The sequence below is a fragment of the Wyeomyia smithii genome, chromosome 2, assembly GCF_029784165.1.
Source record: "Wyeomyia smithii strain HCP4-BCI-WySm-NY-G18 chromosome 2, ASM2978416v1, whole genome shotgun sequence".
Classification (NCBI taxonomy): Eukaryota; Metazoa; Arthropoda; class Insecta; order Diptera; family Culicidae; genus Wyeomyia; species Wyeomyia smithii.
The window spans coordinates 83,800,139-83,822,597 of NC_073695.1; the positions used below are offsets into that span (position 1 = coordinate 83,800,139).

Below are 22,459 nucleotides of genomic sequence, written 5' to 3' on the forward strand. Positions count from 1 at the left end.
GCTTGAATTAGTAGAAATATATGAGATGAATCTCTACAATACCTAAATTTCAACTGTTTGTATTTTCATCTGTTTTCACTGCGTCGAAGAAAATAAAAAGTTGCAAAATCAGTTTCTGTTAATACGAAAAAATCATATTGTGAATGTTGAATTATTCTGACATAATTGATATAAATCTACAGCACTGTAGTAGTTACCTAGGTTACCAATTTTGCACGTAAACAACTACAGCGGATATCTAGGTAACCTACTACGACGGGTTGCGGCTACGTTCATTCATGATAATGTGATTCATTCATGATAAACAGTGTTATGAATATGGGAGCGTCGTGAGATGAATAATTGAACAGTGATTCAAGTTTTGAGATGGATATGGAAGCGTTGTGAAAAATGGTTTGTTTTACAAAATTCAGGATAAATCTAGCTAAGTTTACTAAATATACAATGCTGAACGATTCCATAAGAGCACGTAAGAATATTTAGTTTATTTTTTCAATGGTTTCGTGAAAATTTGGTGTTTGATCCGTGCATTTTTCGTTTGTATCGGCTTATATATATCGCACGCTTAGCCTGGGGGCTAATAGCGGTCTTGATCAACTAGATTAGTTGAGAGAATTCGTTATCGATATTGTGTTTGGCACATTTTATATGTGTAGGATAAGTACAACAACACACCGTGCCCCAGTACTGAGTCGAGAAAATTTCCAGCTCGAATAGATCCTCGACTTGATCGGGAATCGAACCCGATATCACAACCGTGTGGGAGAGCTAGCCGACCGACATCGCTAACCACAAAGCCACGGGGACCATTTCGGCTTAATCAGATGAAAATTGGAGCAGTTCCCCTATAAGATACTGAAATGTAGCTGAAACTTAGTTTCGCATAAGTATTTGTTGCGTAATCGTGATGCACAAAATGCATAAGCGAAACAAATTTTGCAGCTTGGGTAACGTCCTGCGGTGGTGTAACGGAAACACATCTGATCAGAGTTTAGAAGTTTGTGGGTTAGAGTCACACCTGCAGAATTATATTTTTCGTAGTTTCTACTATCATGTTTTTCAGTTAATACAGCTTTCTATCTTCTTCGCTACATTTACTCCCTAAAACCAAAAATTGAAAAATAGCATGACTTTTCTTAGTGTAAAAAAAATATTTTTTTCAAGTATAACGAATTATAATTCAAAACTAAAGGTTTTTTTCCTTCACGGAATGCTGCCATGAGGTCTATTACAGGTTTAATTGTAATTCAGTAATCTAGAACTTTTCATGCAGGATATTGAAACCATATGGTCGAGGCTGCAGAAAGGTCAAACTCTGTCAATTTGTGATTCACATAGGTTATTCATGCATCATAGTGCAGTGACTATGTAAAGCAAGCTCAACGCAATCGATCTTTCAACTCAACAACAACAAACTGCAACTTAATTTTCATCATATCGGAACATCATGGGAGCGTTTCTGTAGAAAGTTGTTCTCTTTGTTTTAATATTTTTTATTCAAATGCCAAAACTTTCGAAGATATAACCTTTTGTTACGCTTTGCTTGCTTCCGAACATAATACAAGAAAAAAGTATGAGTAGAGAAGAGCGGACACGTAATAGACGATGGATTTAATATTGGTTTATATAACTGGATGTTTCTTTCAAGTAAATTTTTATTCTATTGTGGTTTTCTATGATTGAGGCTTATCAACAACTGGGTTTTAGTCACTCTGGAAAACTCTTGCTCTTTCGATATTCTTATTACGTCACAACAGCAGCGAAAAGGCAAAGTTAAATTAACTTCTACTTACTGTGCTACACTTCCTGTAATTCGCAAATAGTTAAGGTCGAGTGTCGACTTTTGATGCGGATCTTCGCAAACCAGTAAATGCTTTTAAAATATTAAAGTTGGGTGTGCTGTCAAATCGCATAGCACAAAGCTATAGATTTGTGCTCACTGGAGTGGAATACATCCTTCAGCAATATCACAGCTCATCCATTATGAATGAAAAAATTAAATATACCGGTTCGGTGGATGAAGTTTGTCTAAATATTTTCTCGCATTCACGCTATGAGATCAAAACTTATTGAGTCTTTTGCATCGAAGAAGACCAAAAGCGCCGCAATATTTGTTCAGTTCTCAGTTCTTCTTCTAATTAGAATAACCAAATTTGCTAACATATATTGGTATAAACATATATTTCCTGTTAGACAGGTTTTGTAATTACGATATTGCTTCATAATAAGAGTTTTACTCAGGAATATTCAACTATACCACACGATATAGTTAATAAAATTGACAATGGAATATGAGTCTCCTTTTGTATACTTGCAATTGTCTTTTGTATGGCATTTGGTATTATAAATGGCATTCTTCCAAGTTGTTGCACATAACTATAGCTGCGATAACTTCATAAATTTTTATTACTTTATGGAACTCAAGCATATATCACAATGATAAGTTTTTCTTTTCAACAGATGAGAAAAAGTTTGCCGGTGTCAGAACGAATAAGTTAAAGAATAAACCTGCGTACCTATAGGATATGAGTACCTGCAGATTGCTTGGTAGAATTTGCTTTCAAAGTATGCAACTTTCCATACCGACGATTTGAAATTGACATATTAATCTCCGAGCAATACTCTAACCAACTTTTATTGTCATCATACTCCAAATTCAAATCTTTCGCAAAACACTCTATTGAAACTTAAATAAAGTTATCTGTATCAAGTTATAGTTATGCCATCAAGACACGTATTATTAACAAATACATCAACGTTCATATAAACAAATACATCAACTCGAGCTCCTGGAATTGATTAACCTTGAGTTCAACCGCCATTTTCATGAGTTTGAATATGTAAATTCTTCAACGCTGCGTTGGCTGAGATATAAAATAGTTACTGTCTAATTAACCGCTCATAATTTATGTATCGTGTATACACCACGAGCGGGTTGTGCTGGAACAATAGCTTCAAGCGGGTTGCATGGAACTCGAACGAAAATTAGTTATAGCTGCATGATATAATTTATGAAACACTGCTACTGGAAGTGTTAGGTTAGCCTGACGATATTAGATATTAGCACAGATTAAGTCGCACATTAAGCTGAGATTTTAAATTGTCGCAAGAAGTATCATTAAAAATTCCCCCATTATCCCAATCTCACTAGACCTAGACCACCTAAGTTCTCTTCTCAGGTGTCTGATCGCAATTTTCCCTGCCATCTAGATCTAAACTAGTTTAGATTATACCGAAGATCAATAAGATCAATAAGATCGAAGATCATTATTAAAAATTTCATCTTCTAAAGTGCAGCCTAAATACTTTGTTGGAATATGAAAGATTGTTTTATTTCAAAAAGTGTATAATTATCCTTTATCACTTCTTTCCATTTAAATCGGTTAGCCTTTACAACATTATGACAATAGAGCTGCCAAGTCATCTTTCTTGAGGCGATGTCTGGAAAAGCAAACAGCTGTGGCAATTTAACAACCAGTCAGCTATTATCATCCCAACAAAATATTTTCACACAATGCACCGTAGTACGTAAATCGTTTCTCAGCGTTAGCCGCTCTGCCAGTTGCTATCCTGCGGCGGCTACATTTTATTGTTGTTTATTTTTTCAGTGAAAACCTTCAAGCTGGATTGTTTCTTGACTCCTGGCTCTAAGTTGGGCAAAAATCCATCGGAGACGAGGAATGTATTTTTTTTTTCTCATTTTGAACAGAATTGCCTTCTGTTCGGGCAATAAATAACATTTACGCGTGACAGAGAATGTGCATTTAAATAAAATTACACCTCTTTTCGGTCAGCACACTTACCATGATGGCACAGCAAATGTAAATTTATTTAGAATAACACCGACACTGTCACTAGTGATTTGCACTAATATTCTGAAACAGAAACAATATGCGGTTTATCGGTTCGTATGGGACCGGCTATACATCACTCCACTCCAATTCAACGCCCGTTAAGCTACCGGAAAGCTCGTTGCACTGTGCGACACTGAAATCCAGTCTGCAGCTGTTTCCGTTCACCGGCACCAGAACAATGATCCAGCTGCTATGCAGAGTGCCTTTTTGCGGAAATTGAAGCACGGAAAGGGGTTGAGAAAGAAAACTGTAAAGAGAAAAGTATAATGGAAACTGACATAAGATGGATAGTGTCATTGTTCGGAGTATTTGTGTGGCTATGTTATTCGTAGAGAAAAATAATGTTTGTACTCGCTTATCATGTCATTTTTTTCAACATTGATTTTCAATTTTGTGTATTGTTTCATGTTTAAATTAAATTCATCATTTGAAAGTACAAAAGCCCTGCTTTACTTTGAATGTCATCACTCCATGACTACGCCGCTACTGGTGCAATTATTAGATAACCTTGATTGGCTCCAATAGAATTTGCATCGTTATCAACTATAATGCTCACACGTGACAAAACACTCTTTGACTGGCTCCCGACGACTGTATTTTCAACTGTATAGCACGAAGGGTTTTGTAAGTTCACCAAACACATTTTCAAACAGCCATCACCCTAGAGATAGTACACCCATCCGTTTATGTGGCATTTAAATTGACATAATCCTACACGCAAAAGTATTACACAATTCAACGTATCACTATGTGGGTAGCATAAAATTACTACACTGGCCAAAAACAAATTTACTATTCAGTCATAAAAAATATATTTGAAACGTGGTTTACATCTACTACAGCTATCTGCTTTCACAAGTTGCAAGTTATTAAGTATCATCACAAACAACCGTCGAAGGCACCAAAAATTTATCGCTGAGCAGCTCCCGTGAGACCACTTGTGAATTTACAGCTTCTGAAGAAGAACCATTCATGCTTCAAATATATAACCTTTCACATCTTCTGAATCTGTCGAAACGAAAATATATAAATAGATTCGGTGGAGTTTTGTGATCTACAATCATCCCACCCGTGTAAACTCAAATCATATTAGCATAAACAGTTTGTGGCAGTTTGCATAGCAAACAGCTTAGATCGGGTTTAATACTTGTACTTATTTCAAAAGCGCCATGTTTGCATTCAGAAAGACTACTAAATCAATTTCATGTTCAGAAAATGGTACAGTAAACAGTTATTTACACGCTTGGCTAGGTGAATATTCAACTAGCTAAACCCAGTTGTGTAACATTCTTCGAAACTCAATTTTCCAACTGATACTACCCTGAATGTACCATATCCTCAAATTAATCATTTTCTTAAAATGCATCATCCTGAATGTAACATTTCCCTGAAATCTAATTCCCCGAATATATGTACTTTTCCCGAAATTCATTCCTCCGACAAAAACACTTCCCCGAACAAACCGTTCCAAACACAATTTCGATGTTAGAAACAATGTGTGCTAGGAATCGCATACAAAAGTACGAAAAAAAAGTATGGAAATCATTTAATTGATACAGCATTGTAGAATACATTAGAAAACGAAATTTAACTATTTAACGAGGAGGAATATATATTCAAACCTAATATAGATATGAATTTCAATATGTGTTATATTTCACACACTTTTCTATTACATTCGATTTCGATTTCAGTTTCAAATCGATGATAGTTTTTGTCTACACTTGTATAGTAAAGAGGGGATGTCCTTTGTTCTTTTGTAGAAGCTACGGAGCAGTTTTTCTATTCACAAAAGAATCATGTTTTGGAAGGACAGCGGTAAAAGTAATAAATTCACGGTTTGAACAGGGCTTCTAGTTGGTAAGAGTCAATGCTTTAAAAGACAATCCCAAAACAACAATTTCTTGGAAAAATTTTCACACTAAACCAAGAGGGCTATCAACAAAAATCAATGAGAACATCCTATGTTCTATTATTATCTGTTGGAAGCCTTCTGATATAAGGAACGTACTAAAACAGCTGATTGTTTACATTTTAATCAGGGCGAAACCCTGGCCAGACTCAGGAGTAAAAAGCGTGTAAAAAAGGAAACAAAATTGAAATGGGTAATGAACCGCCGGGAGGTAATATCTCACTGACTGTCAGACTACATCTAAGATTTGATTGTAACACTAAATTAAAAATAACGCTGGATTCTGAAACCTGATGATGGTACCTTTATCATAATTATGATAACGTATAAGACAAAACAGTAGCTTGGGGTAGTAGTAAATTAAAAAGTTGTTTAGCGATATTCACATATGGATGCTTCCTCTCATTTCAATGTACCATACTGCAAAAAACATAGTTTCGTATGTTGTTCCTAACACCTAAGATTATATTTTAATTACTACCGAAATTAACCGCCCTTACCTCACCTACTTTACTTTTCTAATGCAGCAAAAAGCAGTTATCAGCAAAGGTTTCATCGATCATTTTTGATTTGATTGAAACTTTGTAAACGTATTTAGCTCAGTAAACTGAGTACTTTTCACAGATGATAACGAGCTCGAGACGGTTTTCAAAAAAATCGCACTCGGCACGCACCCGGTCCATTGGCATCTCGACCTTCCTCAACCTTCTCCAGAACCACGGTTTTATAGCACGTGGTGTTGATGTTTACGTTTTTCTCGATAAACACCAGTGGAAGTTTCTCTATCCTGGATATGGCCCCAAATCATCTCCGACATGGTGCTTCGGAACCGCAGGATGTTTATTTGGGACGGGGGGATGCTGGCCAACGTCGGCACCCACAGCCGATCATTTTAGACAATGTGCGGCTGTTGCAAGACTTGCGTATCGCAAACAAGCTTACTACGACGTCGCGGTACTCTTTTATAGTGCGAGATAAACAAACAACAAATGTCAGCAAATAGACCGTTGGTTGATTAACCTATATGTGAGGCTAAAACTGACCAATACCAAAACACTTATTGAACAACCTGTAAATTGATCGAATGCATGATCATTACAATATAAATCATTTTTGTCACAAAAGATTGAATTAATATTTCAGATTCGAGAATTCACGATGCACGGAAATTGAGAGTAAAAATCTAAAAATCTTTCCAAAGTATGAAACATTTTAGAATATGTTTTATGTAATATGCTATTTGTCTAAAAATAGTGTCATTATCTATGGAATTTCAATTAAATTCAAATCAAGACTTGTGTATTCTGAAAACTAAATTCGTTTGAAAAAAATCATTAAACTTCATTCATTATTTAATCGTTTATACAAAACCTAAATTAATCCACTTAGCGGTCAGACTCAGCCTTTCTCATTCAAACTTATTATTTGTAAAAATAGATTTACATGAATGCTTCAATCCAAAAAAGGTATTTGCACTCTTTGGATTCTAAAATATTGATGTTGTAATTGAAGTATAAAATATGAAATTTGACGTAATGTTAGTGCTTAAGAAATAGCGAAATAAAAGAAATGACTCTTAATTTCGAACAATTTAATCACGAGCGATACCGGGAACGTTCAAATAGTACGATACCACATTTAAATCATGTTGAGTCCACATATATTGATCAAAGCAGGTATAGTTTTGAATAGTCTTTAAATTTTTTTTTCTCTCCAAAACTTTTGAACCACATATAAAATTGTTATGAAGTTTATTATTTGTAAGTTTGAGAGATGACTTGTTCGTATGACACTAGTTATGTTCAAATAAGTCGTGTATTACTTGAAATAATAGACTTTCGTTGTTTTAATAATTTTATACATAACGGTTGCTTAAGTTCGATTATAATCAAATGAAAAGGGAACGTATAGGGCAGTCAAACTTTGAAACCACGTGTTCAATCATAATTCATCAGTTAACCCTTAACTAGCCCGCTCATCTGATAATAATATTAATCAAATCGGTTGTGTAGTTTCTGAGATAATGAAGTTTCGTGATTTTCACATTTCGGTACATTATAGACGAAGTTACAGTTCGATTACAGTTAAATTCAATAGGGTGATATGAGGCAGCTAGACTTAATAATTGATACTAATTTTGTGAAAATCGGTTCAACCATCTCTGAGAAAAGTGAGAGAGTTTATGTAGTCTTCGGAATATGTTTGTTTTCATAGCTGGATTTCACATTCTTAAACATACCAGGCAAAGTAAATTATTGATTTTTGCAATCGGACTTATAGGGCAACTAGACCTTCCATATGACACTGATTTTATGAAAATCGGTCCAGCCATCTCTGAGAAACATGAGTGAGATTAAATAGTCTCCAGAAAACGTTTCTTTCCATAACTTCTGAACCACAAGTTCAATCTTTCTAAAACTCAAAAGTTAAGTTCAACTAGAAATCCGATTACAATAAAATTCAGTAGGGTCTTATAGGGCAACTAGACTTTTCATTTGCAATTGATTTCATTGAAATCGGTTCAGCCATCTCTGAGAAAGTGAGTGAGACTGGGAGAGCGTGATACACACAAATATAGAAAATGCTCAGTTCGTCGAACTGAGTCGAGTGATATACGACATTCGGCCCTTTTGAGCGCTTTTATACCTTTAGTTTTTGCAGTGATTGCTATACCTTTCAGGGAGAGAGGCAAAAAGTTAAAAATATTAATTTATTAGGAGTAAAATTTTTTTTTAAGGGGGGGATTCATTTTCGAACTACCAACACTAGGCGGTATAATGTTCGAACTACCTGTAACCTGTGCATAAGTTGAACGGGTATGCAAAGGAGTAGGTAAACTATGCGTCACTGGTACGCTTGGAGAATTATGTTTTGAAGTTGGTTTTAATAGAGAAATTGAATTTTGTTTACCTTGCCTTGCCTTAACAATTGCTAAACGGACTGGGCATTGATAAAAATTTGACATATGGTTGCCGTTACAATTCGCACAGCGAAAATTTTTACGCTCTTTCGCAGGACATGTGTCCTTTTTGTGAGAAGAGTCTCCACAATTAAGACATTTCTGGTCCATGTTACAGAATTTGGAACCATGGCCATAACGTTGGCAAGTACGGCATTGGGTGATATGCTTTTCACCTCCGCCATACTTCCTATAAATTTCCCACTTTACACGCACATTAAACAAAGCATGTGCTTTTTCAAAAAATTTTAAGTTGTTAACCTCATTGCGGTTAAAATGAATTAAATAATTAACAAGGGAAATTCCAGCTCTCTGACTGTTATCGCCTCGTGATTTTTGTTTCATTAGAATTACTTGGGTAGGGGCTATGCCAAGTAATTCTGTTAAAGTAAGTTTGATCTCATCAACGGTTTGATCGTTGGTGAGACCTTTCAATACGACCTTGAACGGCTTGGCGCTCTCCGTGTCATATGTAAAAAAATTATACATCCTTTCAGTTAGATACTGAATAAGACGATTACGACCCTTTATAGAGTCGGCTAATAAGCGGCATTTGCCTCTACGACCAATCTGATAGGTAACTTCAACGTCAGAAACAAACGTTGAAAGTTCCTTTTTGAAAATATTTAATTCAGAGGAAATAGTTATCACAATAGGTGGAACTTTTTCCTTTTTTAAACAATTGACATTTTGTATAGTTTCATTACTCATAACTTCCATTTCACGAGCTTCTTGCTCAGGCAAAATATCAAAAGGATTGTCACTACAGACACACGAGGTGTCAGAAAGAGATGCCTCTCTTTTCCTCCCCGCAGCGATGCGAGGTTTCTTTTTCCGTCCAGCCATTTCTGGTGATACGAAAAAAGTTAAAACAAATGTTAAATTCAAAAGTAGGTAGTCTTGAGAAAGACTGATGGGAAATAACCTTCAGGTAGTCTTTAAAAGACACACTAACAAAACACAAACTTTGAAGCTATAGGCAGTCAAAGACCAGTCCACAAGCAACCGAAAAAACGTCTGATCTGTAGGACAGTTCAAGACGCACTGTTTAGGAGTAAAATATTTGTGCTGAAGGAATAGCGAAATAATAGAAATGACCCTGAGTTTCGAACCCTTCAATCCCGAGCAATACCGGGAAAGTACAAACAGCACAATACCAAATTTTAATTGTGTTGAGGCCACATATTTTGATTGAAGCAGCTACAATTTTAAATAGTCTTTGAATTTTGTTTCTTTTCATAACTTTTGAACCACATATCAAATTGCTATGAACTTTGTTACATGTGAGTTTGAGAGACAACCCATTCTTAAGACACTAGTTATGTTCAAATAAGTCGTGTAATCTTTGAGATAATAGACTTTCGTTGTTTTTATAATTTAATACATAACGGTTGGAATAAAAATCCGATTATAATCAAATAAAATGGAACCCTATAGGAAAGCCAAACTTTTCATTTGACACTAAGATTGTTGAACTTATTCCAGCCATCTTTGAGAAAACAAGTGAATTTGAAAAGCATCGGAAAATGTTTCTTTTCACAACTTTTGAACCACGAAGCTAATCATTATAAAATTCATTTATTAATTTTTAACTAGCCCGTTCATTTGTTACAAATATTGTTCAATTTGGTTATGTGGTTTTGAGATAATGAAGTTTCGTGGTTTTCACATTTTGATACATTACAGACAAAGTTACAGACCGATTACAGCGAAATTCAATTGGGTGTTATGAGGCAGCTAGACCTTTCATTTGACACTAATTTTGTGAAAATCGGCTCAGCCATCTCTGAGAAAAAAGAGTGAGTTTAAGTAGTCTTCGGAATATGTTTCTTCTCAAAGCTGGATTTCACATTTTTAAACATAACAGGCAAAGTAAAAATCCAATTGCAAAAAAAATCAATAGGGTTTTATGGGGCAACTAGACCTTCCATATGGCACTGATTTTGTGGAAATCGGTCCAGCCATATCCGAGAAACATGAGTGAGATTAAACACTCTTCAGAACACGTTTCTTCAAATAACTATTGAACCACCTGTTCAATCTTTATAAAATTCAAAAGTTAAAGGGTTTTTAGGTAGCCCGTTCATTTGAAACCAATTCTGTTAAAATCGGTTGTGTAGTTTCTGAGATATTTATGTTTCATGATTTTCACATTTTTGAACATAACCTCTAAACTAAAAATCCGATTACAATAAAATTCAATAGGGTCTTATGGGGCCACTAGACTTTTCATTTGCAATTAATTTCGTGAAAATCGGTCCAGCCATCTCTGAGAAAATCGAGTGAGATTGGGAGAGCGTTACACACACACACATACACACACACACACATACGCACACACACACATACAGAAAATGTTCAGTTCGTCGAACTGAGTCGAGTGATATACGACATTCGGCCCTTTTGAGCACTCTCATACCTTTGGTTTTTCCAGTGATTGCTATACCTTTCTAGGAGAAAGGCTAAAAGATAAGTTTAATCTTACAAAGACGAAAAATCGTTTCTACAAAGACAGTTTTTTCTCATTTTATATTCTCTCTTACGCTTTACCTAGTAATTTCCAGCCACTAAATCACTCATTTTTCGGAAGCCTAATCAATAACGTTTATAAGAATATAGGGTAAATTAACCTATAGTGGACCCCTCTGCTTTATAAACCTATAGTGAACCACCCGTCAGATCAGTTCAATTTCTCTTAATATGAATCGGAACTTATAACACTAACGTATGCGGTAAAAAAAGGACTTTTTTGGATGCTGGTATAAAAATTTCCTCGCTGTCGGCCAGTCCGGAGCAAAAGAAAAGCAGATTTGACATCCTCTTCGAGATGATTGTCAGCCACAGCAGCACCTTCTTGGGGAACTTGTTGCGTGAAATTAACTTCACCTCAGTGCTAATTTCCTTTGGGGGAGAAGTACAATAAAAAGTGCCCTGCCAGTCGTTGCCATCCAGGGTGCGATAGGTAAGCAGAGCTGTATGCCACCACGGGTCGGCGCGTTGCGATCGCCGAGGTCGTGCAATATGTGCGTGACCACTGACAGTACCCGATACTCTCGGACCGGCAGCGGGGGATCGCCTAGGGGTGGTTAGGGTCGAACACTGGGCAGTAGACTACTCGCAAAAGCCACAAACACCCGAGAGCATCTCCGACGGAGCGAGTAGTGCCGCTCCCACCATCCAAAATGCACTAACCCGCCCATTAAGGCCGATTGCCGTAAGTTCCCAATTACGGCAACTGGTCGCAACTTTTTTTATGATTTGAGTCGGATTTCGTTTTTCGTACCACGATTTTGAGCTGGCACCTGCGCCGAGCTCCCTTAGTAAGGTCATGTGACAACGGCGGAAACGGCGAGGTAACAACCGGTGCAGGGATCTCCGTCCCGTAAAACCTGGCAGGCCTTCCAGTACGTTCCGCGTCCATTACCTGGTGGGAATCAGGCAGGAGAAGGATCAGATGGCGGGAATTGGTCTAAGGATCAGATTCCCTTTCCTGACTTACTCCGATCGGGGGCGACATAGTTGCTCATGAGGCGCTATAGGCGGCCTACCCTAGTCATGACCTCACTGCATAGCCCACCATGGGGCCACATAGGCGACCACTCCATTATGAACAAGGATAACGGCAATAAACCAATAAACCAATAAACAAAAATGAATAGATGTAATAAACAAGTGACGAGTGTGGAGGGACTACCAAATCCCTTCGCGCGAGGTGGCAGCCAGCGGTCTCCGCAGAAAAAGGACGGATGCAGCGAAACCCAGTGGTGGAAAGGCTAACACGCCAGTTTCCACACGGATATCGAGTTCGCGGCGAATAGTAGCAATATGTCCAGGGATCTGAAGCAGGGCCTCCTTCTGCTTCGGGCTACCATCGACGAAGCTCAAAAGGAGCACGCTGAACTTGTGGCTCCGGTTGAAGCCTCCAAAGAGGAGGCGAGGACTAAGAGGGCAACTGAATCTAAGCAGGTTCAGGCTGATGCCATCATGCCCTTATCCGCCGCGATCTGTTGTACGGGGCAGGTCAGTAAGCGAAAGAGGCAGTTCCCGGGGGAAGCGGCCCCCGATAACGTGAAGAAGCGGTTGGTGAAGCTAGCACTTCAACAGGCTCAAAGACCGGAACATCGACCGGAGCGGCGACTGCGGGAAACCCATGGGTGTAACCTTCGGTTACATTGCGTGTGCTGGCTCCGCCACAATTGAAACTTCATCCAGACTTGCCCGGTTAAAATCCCCACCTCCCAGATCCTACCCTGGATTCAGAGCACATCTACATGAGTGATATCCCTCCAAGTCTGTCGTTTAACGTCTAGGACGGAGGGGTCTCCCATATAGGAAAGCTTGTCAATAGTATCACCATTACTACTTCAACAGGGTTGAGTGATATCCCTCCAAGTCTGTCGCGTCGCGTCTGGGACGGAGGGGTCACTCATAAGGGTTCGTTCACAGATGCATTGAGGAGACAACCTAGGTATTCGGATCCACAGGGTGGGTCAAAAGGAATGAGTGGCCTACTGAACAGTTCATTACGACTCGGGAGTGTTCGTGGCACTCCCGATTCGGAAATGACAGTTCACATATAAACGACGAGGCAATTCTAAGGGGGTTCTCTTTCGGCTAAAACAGCTAACGATTCAGAGGTGCGCGTATAAAGTTTTTTACCGTACTTAAGGTTTACGCTATGTGTGAAATACGGGGAGTTTTCGCAGTGATTAATTAGAAAATTGTACTATTAGGTGATTAAAATGTTTTAAAATTGTTATTGTCAAGTTGTTAAAATACTGAAGATGTCAAAAATGTGAATTTGTAAAAAAGACCTAACTGATGTCAAACTTACTATTATAGTGCTAAACGGTTTAAAAAGGTCAGAAGACAAGATTGACAGAAAAACTATACGTATATCTATTAAAACAAGGGAAAAAAGGTAAAGCAAATTATTTAGCAATTACGATTAGAAATTAAGGCGATTAAGAGTGACTTAGGGATCACTAGTTCTTACAACAAGATGGCTAATTTCCGTCGAATAGGTCCTCGAGGGGCCTTTTATTCTTGGTTCTAGCTCTACGCTTGAGGCGGTGCCATCCATTGTCAGAGGACAAAGAGTCTGAACCCGCCATTTTGTGGAACGCCAATCCCTCGCATATATATCTTCGAAGGTGCTGTCTGGACGCTATTGGCCCGGCACAACGGTCGAGCACTGCCATTGAACGGAAAATCGTCCAACGCCACGATGTTCGGGACGCCGACTCGTGTTTAGTTATACGGATCCGGAGGAACAAGAACAGTAAACCAAGTAACTTAGGTTAAGAAACAACATGTCGGGACAGGGGAAATAAATTAGTTATGTAAGCTATTTATCTATTGTTTTAAAGCGCGATTTCCCTTGGTTTCACACCTGGTTTTTTATTTCGTTTCGACGTTTTCAAATTTAGTCGTCGCTTAGGTGTTTTACAAAAGTCTCTCAGTTTGTCGGAGTCGTGTGGCAGCATATTGGCCTGGTGGTTCACCCCTGTAAGTTGGTTTGTTTCCCGATGTGTTTTGTGTCGAATGAACTATAAAGTGGTGAATGAAGGCAAGCTGTGGGCTCGTTTCCAAACGTTGCATGACTCTTCCCTCACCCAACACCCACTGAGCAAGCTAGAGGTTATCAATTGGCGCCCAACATACAAAACCCACGAGAATTAACAGAGCTGCGTAAGTAAAAGGGGGAGGGTAAAATCAGATTCCTGATTACGCTTACTTCGTCCTCCAAACGAAGATTTTAATGATGGACATTGAATTTGATTTACAGTATAAGAACCTTTTGGTTCACCATTTGGAAAGAGAGGAAGTGGTATATGAATTAAAAATTCGGGGCATTGAGTTTACAGAGCAGGAAACACGTTCGACGATTGCGAGACGTCTGAAGGAGAGACTAAAAGTCGAGAAATGTAATAACAATGCGAATATAGATTTTGATCGGTTAGAAACGACGGTCGAAGAGGAGATTGCGATTGTAGACAGAAATCTTAAGCAAATTAAAGATTTTCTTTTACATAAAAAAAAATATGAAGGCGCGCGCGTTGGGTTGAAAACGCGGCTCGTACATTACTTTGCGCGTGTGAAACGATTAACGGATAATACGGATAGTGAGGAGGATCTCAACGATATCGACACGATTGAAACGTGTATTCGCGGAACGTACAATAATTTCTTTTCCATTTTTTCACCTGAGGGTCAGCAAGAAATAGTGAATCAGATTAATCAATCCATGTCTAACATACAAATTAGTTCAGCAGATCCGAATAGCGGAAATAACGCGTCGGGGTCTAGCCATGATACAGATTTACCATTCGTAACGCCTGGGAGACAAGTGAGAAGACAATTACAATCGGTAGAAAATTCAGCTTTTGTCCAAAATCAGGGACCAAACCAGAATATGTTGCAATCCTTCATGCAGGCATGTGCATATCCGTGGATGTTCGGCCCACCACCTATGCAAATGTGGGCAGCACAGCGGATGTTACATTTTAATTCCGCAGAAAATTTAAATTCAAAACTCACTTCTTTGGGAGATCAGGGTGGTAGAAAGCAAAGTTCTCTCGAAGAAAATGTTATAGACGACGCTCCGCATAGAGGTCGTAATGCTACACGTCCGCGTAACTTAGATGAAACAGATTCTGAATCGGGTTGGTCATCAGATAGGTCGCGCCGCGAAACAAAATATAAAAATCGTTTGCATCGATCGAGCAAAGGTAGGCCAGTATCCGACTGGAGATTAAGGTACGATGGCGCGGACAATGGCCAGTCGCTGATGAAATTTATTAAAGAAGTTGAGTTTTACGCGAAATCCGAGAAAATGTCTAACAAAGAACTATTTCGATCGGCAATTCACTTATTCGGTGGGCCCGCTAAAACCTGGTTTATGACAGGAGTGGAAAACGACGATTTCACTTCCTGGGATCAGTTAAAAAAAGAACTAAAGCGCGAATTTTTAAGTCCGGACCACGATCACTTTTGTGAGACACGTGCTATTAATCGGAAACAAGGCCCACGCGAAAGATTCCAAGATTATTACATGGACATGCAAACGCTTTTCAACTCCCTTACCAAACCTATAACCGAGCGGAAGAAGTTCGACATAGTGTACCGTAACATGCGCGCTGATTACAAAGGACACGTGATCTCGAAAGATATCGACAATCTCGCGGATCTCAAACATTTCGGTAGGCGTCTAGATGCTACTTATTGGTATCAATTTCAAACACCCGCGAACGATAGCAACTACCGCGGGAAAGCTGCCCAAGTGAACGAGGTTCACACCGGGACAAAACCTAAATCGTATCGTAAAACAGAAAATGAACCGCAAAAAACGCGTCATTATTACAACTCCAATTCACAGTCGCGTAGTTCGGATGAAGAAGTTAAAAGAAACGGAAATAATAGTATACCGAAAACAAACCAAACCGGATTAGAAGCTTTGCTTAATGCATACCAACCTCCCAAAGAGGGGTATTGTTTCAACTGCAGACTTAAGGGGCATCATGCCCGAGATTGTGAAAGACCGAAACATAAATATTGCATCAGATGTGGGTTTCCCAATGTGGATACGACCACATGCCCGTTCTGTGAAAAAAACGCGATCAAGACTGTCCCCGAGGGCCGACAAGTCGAGCGTTCGTAAAGACCCTCACTACCAAGGAGCAAATGGCTGCTTTACAATCTTTAGGATTTGATAAAGTATCCCCAAACGATTATTTTGATACCAATAATTTTGAACTGAATGAAGTTATAATTTATCCTGAAAGTGATAATAGGCCTTTCGTAGAAGTATCCGTTTTCGGTAACGTACTGGTGGGTCTTCTTGATAGTGGGGCCCATTTAAGTATACTGGGAATCGGGGCGCTGAAATTGCTTGGAAAGTTGGATTTACGTATATTTCCATCAGACATGTGCTTAAAAACTGCCAATGGACAGGATTTGGAAGTTAGAGGAACAGTGTACCTTCCAATCACTTTTAATGAGGAGACTAAGATTATTGAAACCTTAGTGGTCCCGTCGCTGAAAAGAAAATTGTTGTTAGGAATGAATTTTTGGAATAATTTCCATATTACCCCCACCGTTCAAAAAGCTAAAATCGAAAGCATAGAAAGTAACGAAGATGTAGAACCAGCTATTGATCACGAGGAAACTCGACTTAGTAACCGACAAAAAGAACAACTTGAAAAAGTCAAAAAAAAATTTAAAATTGCAGATGAAGAGACGTTAGAAACTACGGACTGGATCAGTCATCGAATCGAACTGACCGAGGAAGCAAAAAAACTTCCACCAGTCCGTATTAATCCATTTCCGACCTCCCCGTCCAGGCAACAACAAATCAATGCTGAGCTAGACAAAATGTTAAAGTTTAAAATAATTGAAAAATCCTACAGCGACTGGGCACTGCGCCTTGTCCCAGTAGATAAACCGGACGATACAGTGCGCCTATGTTTAGATGCCCGTAAAATAAACGAACGCACTGTGCGAGATTCGTATCCTCTCCCACATGCGGACCGCATATTAAGCAGACTTGGAGGGTCCGAGTATATTACAACTATAGACTTGTCTAAAGCTTTCCTTCAGGTTCCTTTGCACCCTAGGTCTCGAAAATATACCGCTTTTTCCGTGTTAGGACGTGGGCTATATCAATTTACTAGAATGCCCTTTGGGCTGGTAAATAGTCCGGCTACGCTGTCACGATTGATGGACAGAGTGCTCGGCAGCGGTGAATTGGAACCTAAGGTATTTGTGTATCTGGACGATATCATTATTGTCAGCGACACCTTCGAAGAACATTTGGCGCTGCTTGAAGAAGTGGCCGCTAGACTCAAAGCCGCCAACCTGTCTATTAATATTTCTAAATCGCGGTTTGGCGTGACTGAAGTACCTTACCTGGGGTATATTCTAGGACGTGGGGGTCTTCGACCAAATCCAGATCGGGTATCCGCCATCGTCAATTATGAGCGACCAAAATCCCTACGAGCATTAAGGAGGTTTCTAGGGATGTGTAACTACTATAGGAGGTTTTTGGCTAACTATAGTGAAGTTACACAGCCATTAACAGACTTACTACGGAATAAGCCTAAAACGATTCACTGGAATGAACGGGCCGAAGCCTCCTTTATCAATATTAAAACCCACTTGATAAGCGCTCCCATACTTACTAATCCGAATTTCAAACTACCTTTTGCGATTCACTGCGATGCCAGCGACGTCGCAATTGCCTCGATTCTGACACAAAGTCACGATGGGGTAGAAAAACCGGTTGCCTACTTTTCACAAAAGTTATCGACTACTCAGCAACGATATTGTGCAACGGAGAAGGAAGGACTAGCAGTTCTTAAATCCATAGAAAAATTTAGATGTTACGTCGAAGGTACTAAATTCACGGTCTACACTGATGCCTCGGCCCTAACTTATATTATGCGCAGTAGCTGGCGTACATCATCTCGGTTATGCCGATGGAGTATTGACCTCCAACGGCATGATATGACAATTTTACACCGGAAAGGTTCTGAAAATATAGTGGCAGATGCCTTATCACGTTCTGTGGAAGCAATGGAGGCTACTACTGGCTGGTACGCTGACATGGTCAAGAAAGTAAATACTTACCCTGAAAAATATAAAGATTATAGAATCGAAAACTCTACTCTTAAAAAAATCAGTTCCGCTCCAAGCGACTCATTAGATTATCACTTTACCTGGAAAACCTGTGTACCAGAACAAATGATAGAAAAAATTCTTGTTGAAGAACACGACGACAGTCTACATTTGGGGATGGAAAAAACCTTAGCAAAAATTAAAAGAAAATATTTTTGGCCTAAAATGGGAACACATGTAAGAGAATACATTGCTCGCTGCTCCTTGTGCCGCAAAATAAAACCTGCTAATCGTTCTCAAACTCCAGAACCAGGCAACCAACGAATTACCACCAAGCCCTTTCAAATCATCGCGATAGATTTTATTCAGTCACTTCCTAGGAGCAAAACTGGACATGCACACTTGCTTGCGATTATGGATTTATTTTCAAAGTGGTGCTTATTGGTCCCCGTAAAACGGATCAATGCATCCCAGGTGGTTAACATTTTGGAAGAAAGTTGGTTTCGACGATATTCAGTCCCAGAGTTCCTGATCTCGGACAATGCTACGACTTTCCTCTCCAAAGAGTTCAAGGCTCTACTAACAAAGTATGGTGTACAACACTGGACCAATTCTCGACACCATAGTCAAGCCAATCCTGTGGAACGGTTGAACCGTACTATAAACTCATGCATAAGGTCCTACGTGACACAGGATCAAAAGCTATGGGACACACGGGTATCGCAAATTGAATTTTGCCTAAATAGCACCCCGCACTCTGCTACGGGATTTTCTCCATACAGGATCCTTTTCGGACATGAAATAATAGAAAAGGGGGACGAACACCGGGTAGATCGGGACATGGAAGAGATTGCAGATGACGAGAGGGTAAGGAGAAAGGGGCAGGTGGATGAAAAAATTTACTCTATGGTAATGAAAAATTTGAGGAAAGCACACGAGAAAAATATTAAAAATTATCACCTGCGTTCAAAACAAGCCGCCCCTATTTACTCGGTGGGGCAAAAAGTTTGGCGCAGAAATTTTCGTCAATCTTCCGCGGTGGACAATTATAACTCCAAGCTCGATGCATTATATATCCCTTGCGTCATTCAGGCTCGGGTAGGAACTAGCTCATATGAGCTCGCAAATGAAGAAGGGAAGCCTATCGGCGTCTTTTCGGCAGCCGACCTGAAACCGGAGAGATAAAATAAAATTTGTGACTACTTTCTTGATTGTAATTGTCCATACTTATCGTAGCCAAAATTTATTTATGCGATTCACGTCTTGTTTTGATTGCATGATGGCTGTAATGATGGAAATACTTTGTTGCGGGAGTTCATCTATATATATATATATATATATATTTTGTTTAACTTTACCTGTTGTAGCAGTCAAAAAGCGATCTCTTAGTGGGCGTTAAATTCGGAAAAATCCAGAGGCCCTTGATAGGCGCGAAAACTACTTTTTTTCCCGTACATAATTGTTCGCGATAGTTGAACGAGAGGGTCTAAGATGCTGACAGTCGGTAACTGAAACTGGATCACTCGCGAGGCGAGATATGCGTTTGACAGTTAAAGCATTAGTGTTAGTGGAGGTGAGTTCTTTCGCTTCTCCGGTTGAAGAAGGGAAGTGAGCTTACAAACACAACGGCACCGATAGGCAGCAAAGGGAGACGAGAATAGTTTGTAACGCAAATTGTTTCTCAGTGTCAAGATAGGGGACTAATGAACTGGCGGAAATCAGGTTAGGAGATTTTTAGACAACAACGAGAGGGGATACGATGGGGTATTGTAACCTTCGGTTACATTGCGTGTGCTGGCTCCGCCACAATTGAAACTTCATCCAGACTTGCCCGGTTAAAATCCCCACCTCCCAGATCCTACCCTGGATTCAGAGCACATCTACATGAGTGATATCCCTCCAAGTCTGTCGTTTAACGTCTAGGACGGAGGGGTCTCCCATATAGGAAAGCTTGTCAATAGTATCACCATTACTACTTCAACAGGGTTGAGTGATATCCCTCCAAGTCTGTCGCGTCGCGTCTGGGACGGAGGGGTCACTCATAAGGGTTCGTTCACAGATGCATTGAGGAGACAACCTAGGTATTCGGATCCACAGGGTGGGTCAAAAGGAATGAGTGGCCTACTGAACAGTTCATTACGACTCGGGAGTGTTCGTGGCACTCCCGATTCGGAAATGACAGTTCACATATAAACGACGAGGCAATTCTAAGGGGGTTCTCTTTCGGCTAAAACAGCTAACGATTCAGAGGTGCGCGTATAAAGTTTTTTACCGTACTTAAGGTTTACGCTATGTGTGAAATACGGGGAGTTTTCGCAGTGATTAATTAGAAAATTGTACTATTAGGTGATTAAAATGTTTAAAAATTGTTATTGTCAAGTTGTTAAAATACTGAAGATGTCAAAAATGTGAATTTGTAAAAAAGACCTAACTGATGTCAAACTTACTATTATAGTGCTAAACGGTTTAAAAAGGTCAGAAGACAAGATTGACAGAAAAACTATACGTATATCTATTAAAACAAGGGAAAAAAGGTAAAGCAAATTATTTAGCAATTACGATTAGAAATTAAGGCGATTAAGAGTGACTTAGGGATCACTAGTTCTTACAACAAGATGGCTAATTTCCGTCGAATAGGTCCTCGAGGGGCCTTTTATTCTTGGTTCTAGCTCTACGCTTGAGGCGGTGCCATCCATTGTCAGAGGACAAAGAGTCTGAACCCGCCATTTTGTGGAACGCCAATCCCTCGCATATATATCTTCGAAGGTGCTGTCTGGACGCTATTGGCCCGGCACAACGGTCGAGCACTGCCATTGAACGGAAAATCGTCCAACGCCACGATGTTCGGGACGCCGACTCGTGTTTAGTTATACGGATCCGGAGGAACAAGAACAGTAAACCAAGTAACTTAGGTTAAGAAACAACATGTCGGGACAGGGGAAATAAATTAGTTATGTAAGCTATTTATCTATTGTTTTAAAGCGCGATTTCCCTTGGTTTCACACCTGGTTTTTTATTTCGTTTCGACGTTTTCAAATTTAGTCGTCGCTTAGGTGTTTTACAAAAGTCTCTCAGTTTGTCGGAGTCGTGTGGCAGCATATTGGCCTGGTGGTTCACCCCTGTAAGTTGGTTTGTTTCCCGATGTGTTTTGTGTCGAATGAACTATAAAGTGGTGAATGAAGGCAAGCTGTGGGCTCGTTTCCAAACGTTGCATGACTCTTCCCTCACCCAACACCCACTGAGCAAGCTAGAGGTTATCATGGGTTACCGTAGTAGGAAAAAGGCGCAAGGAGGGTAAAAAGCGCCAGGACGGAGCGGCGACAAAACGTTCGCCAAATTTCAAAAAGGCGAGGAGCAGGGGGACGCCCACATACTTAAGACTAGCGGGTCTAAATACGCAGAAATCTTGAAGAAAATGAGGAGTGAAACTGAGTTCAAGGATTTGGGGGGGATGTGCAGACTATCCGTCGATCTCGCACTGGCGAGATGATTCTTGAGCTCCGAAAGGATGCGAAGAACAAGGACGCTTCTTACGAGGCGGTAGCCGAGCAGCTGCTTGGCAAAAAGGTGTAGGCTCGGGCACTTACCTCGGAGGTCTCCAGGTTAAAAACCTGAATGAAATCACCGAGGGGTGCGACGTTGCACAAGCCCTCAAAGAGGTACATTTAGCAGAAATGGTGCGGAGTCGATCATCGATGTGACGTTCTCCAGCCCAGGACTGATCACGAACTGGAGGGTAGACGATGGCTTCACCAATAGCGACCACCAGTCGGTTTGCTATAGTGTAGAAAAGGCAGTTGGCTCCGCCCGACTACTGACCAACTAGTTGCCGTACTATCACAGGCGTGCAACGCCACCATGCTTAGGACCCGGTAACCTAGAAATGGGAAGCCACTAGTGGACCAATGAGATAGCGAACCTCCGCAGTGCGTGCCTCCGTGCAAGACGGAGGATGCAGCGTGCGCAAACAGGTGAACAGAGGATTGAGCGCCGCGCAGCAATCGGTTCTGCAAGATAGGCGCAAGAGCGCCTGCTTCGATAGACTTGCGCAAAGGCCAGTACGAACCCGTGGGTAACGCCTATAGGATCGTAATGACGAGATTGAGGGAGAGGTTAGGG

General features: G+C 40.0%; 1 protein-coding gene across 4 annotated transcripts in view; it reads right to left on the reverse strand.

The window, feature by feature from the left end:
• LOC129720753 (G-protein coupled receptor dmsr-1) overlaps nt 1-22,459 on the reverse strand; it is a 263,787-nt gene that overhangs the window by 215,417 nt on the left and 25,911 nt on the right. For all 4 annotated transcript variants that reach the window (XM_055672446.1, XM_055672443.1, XM_055672445.1 and 1 more), the window contains exon 2: nt 3,804-4,101. The gene's annotated coding sequence lies outside the window, so the exon portion shown is untranslated. The remainder of the gene's footprint in view (nt 1-3,803; nt 4,102-22,459) is intronic.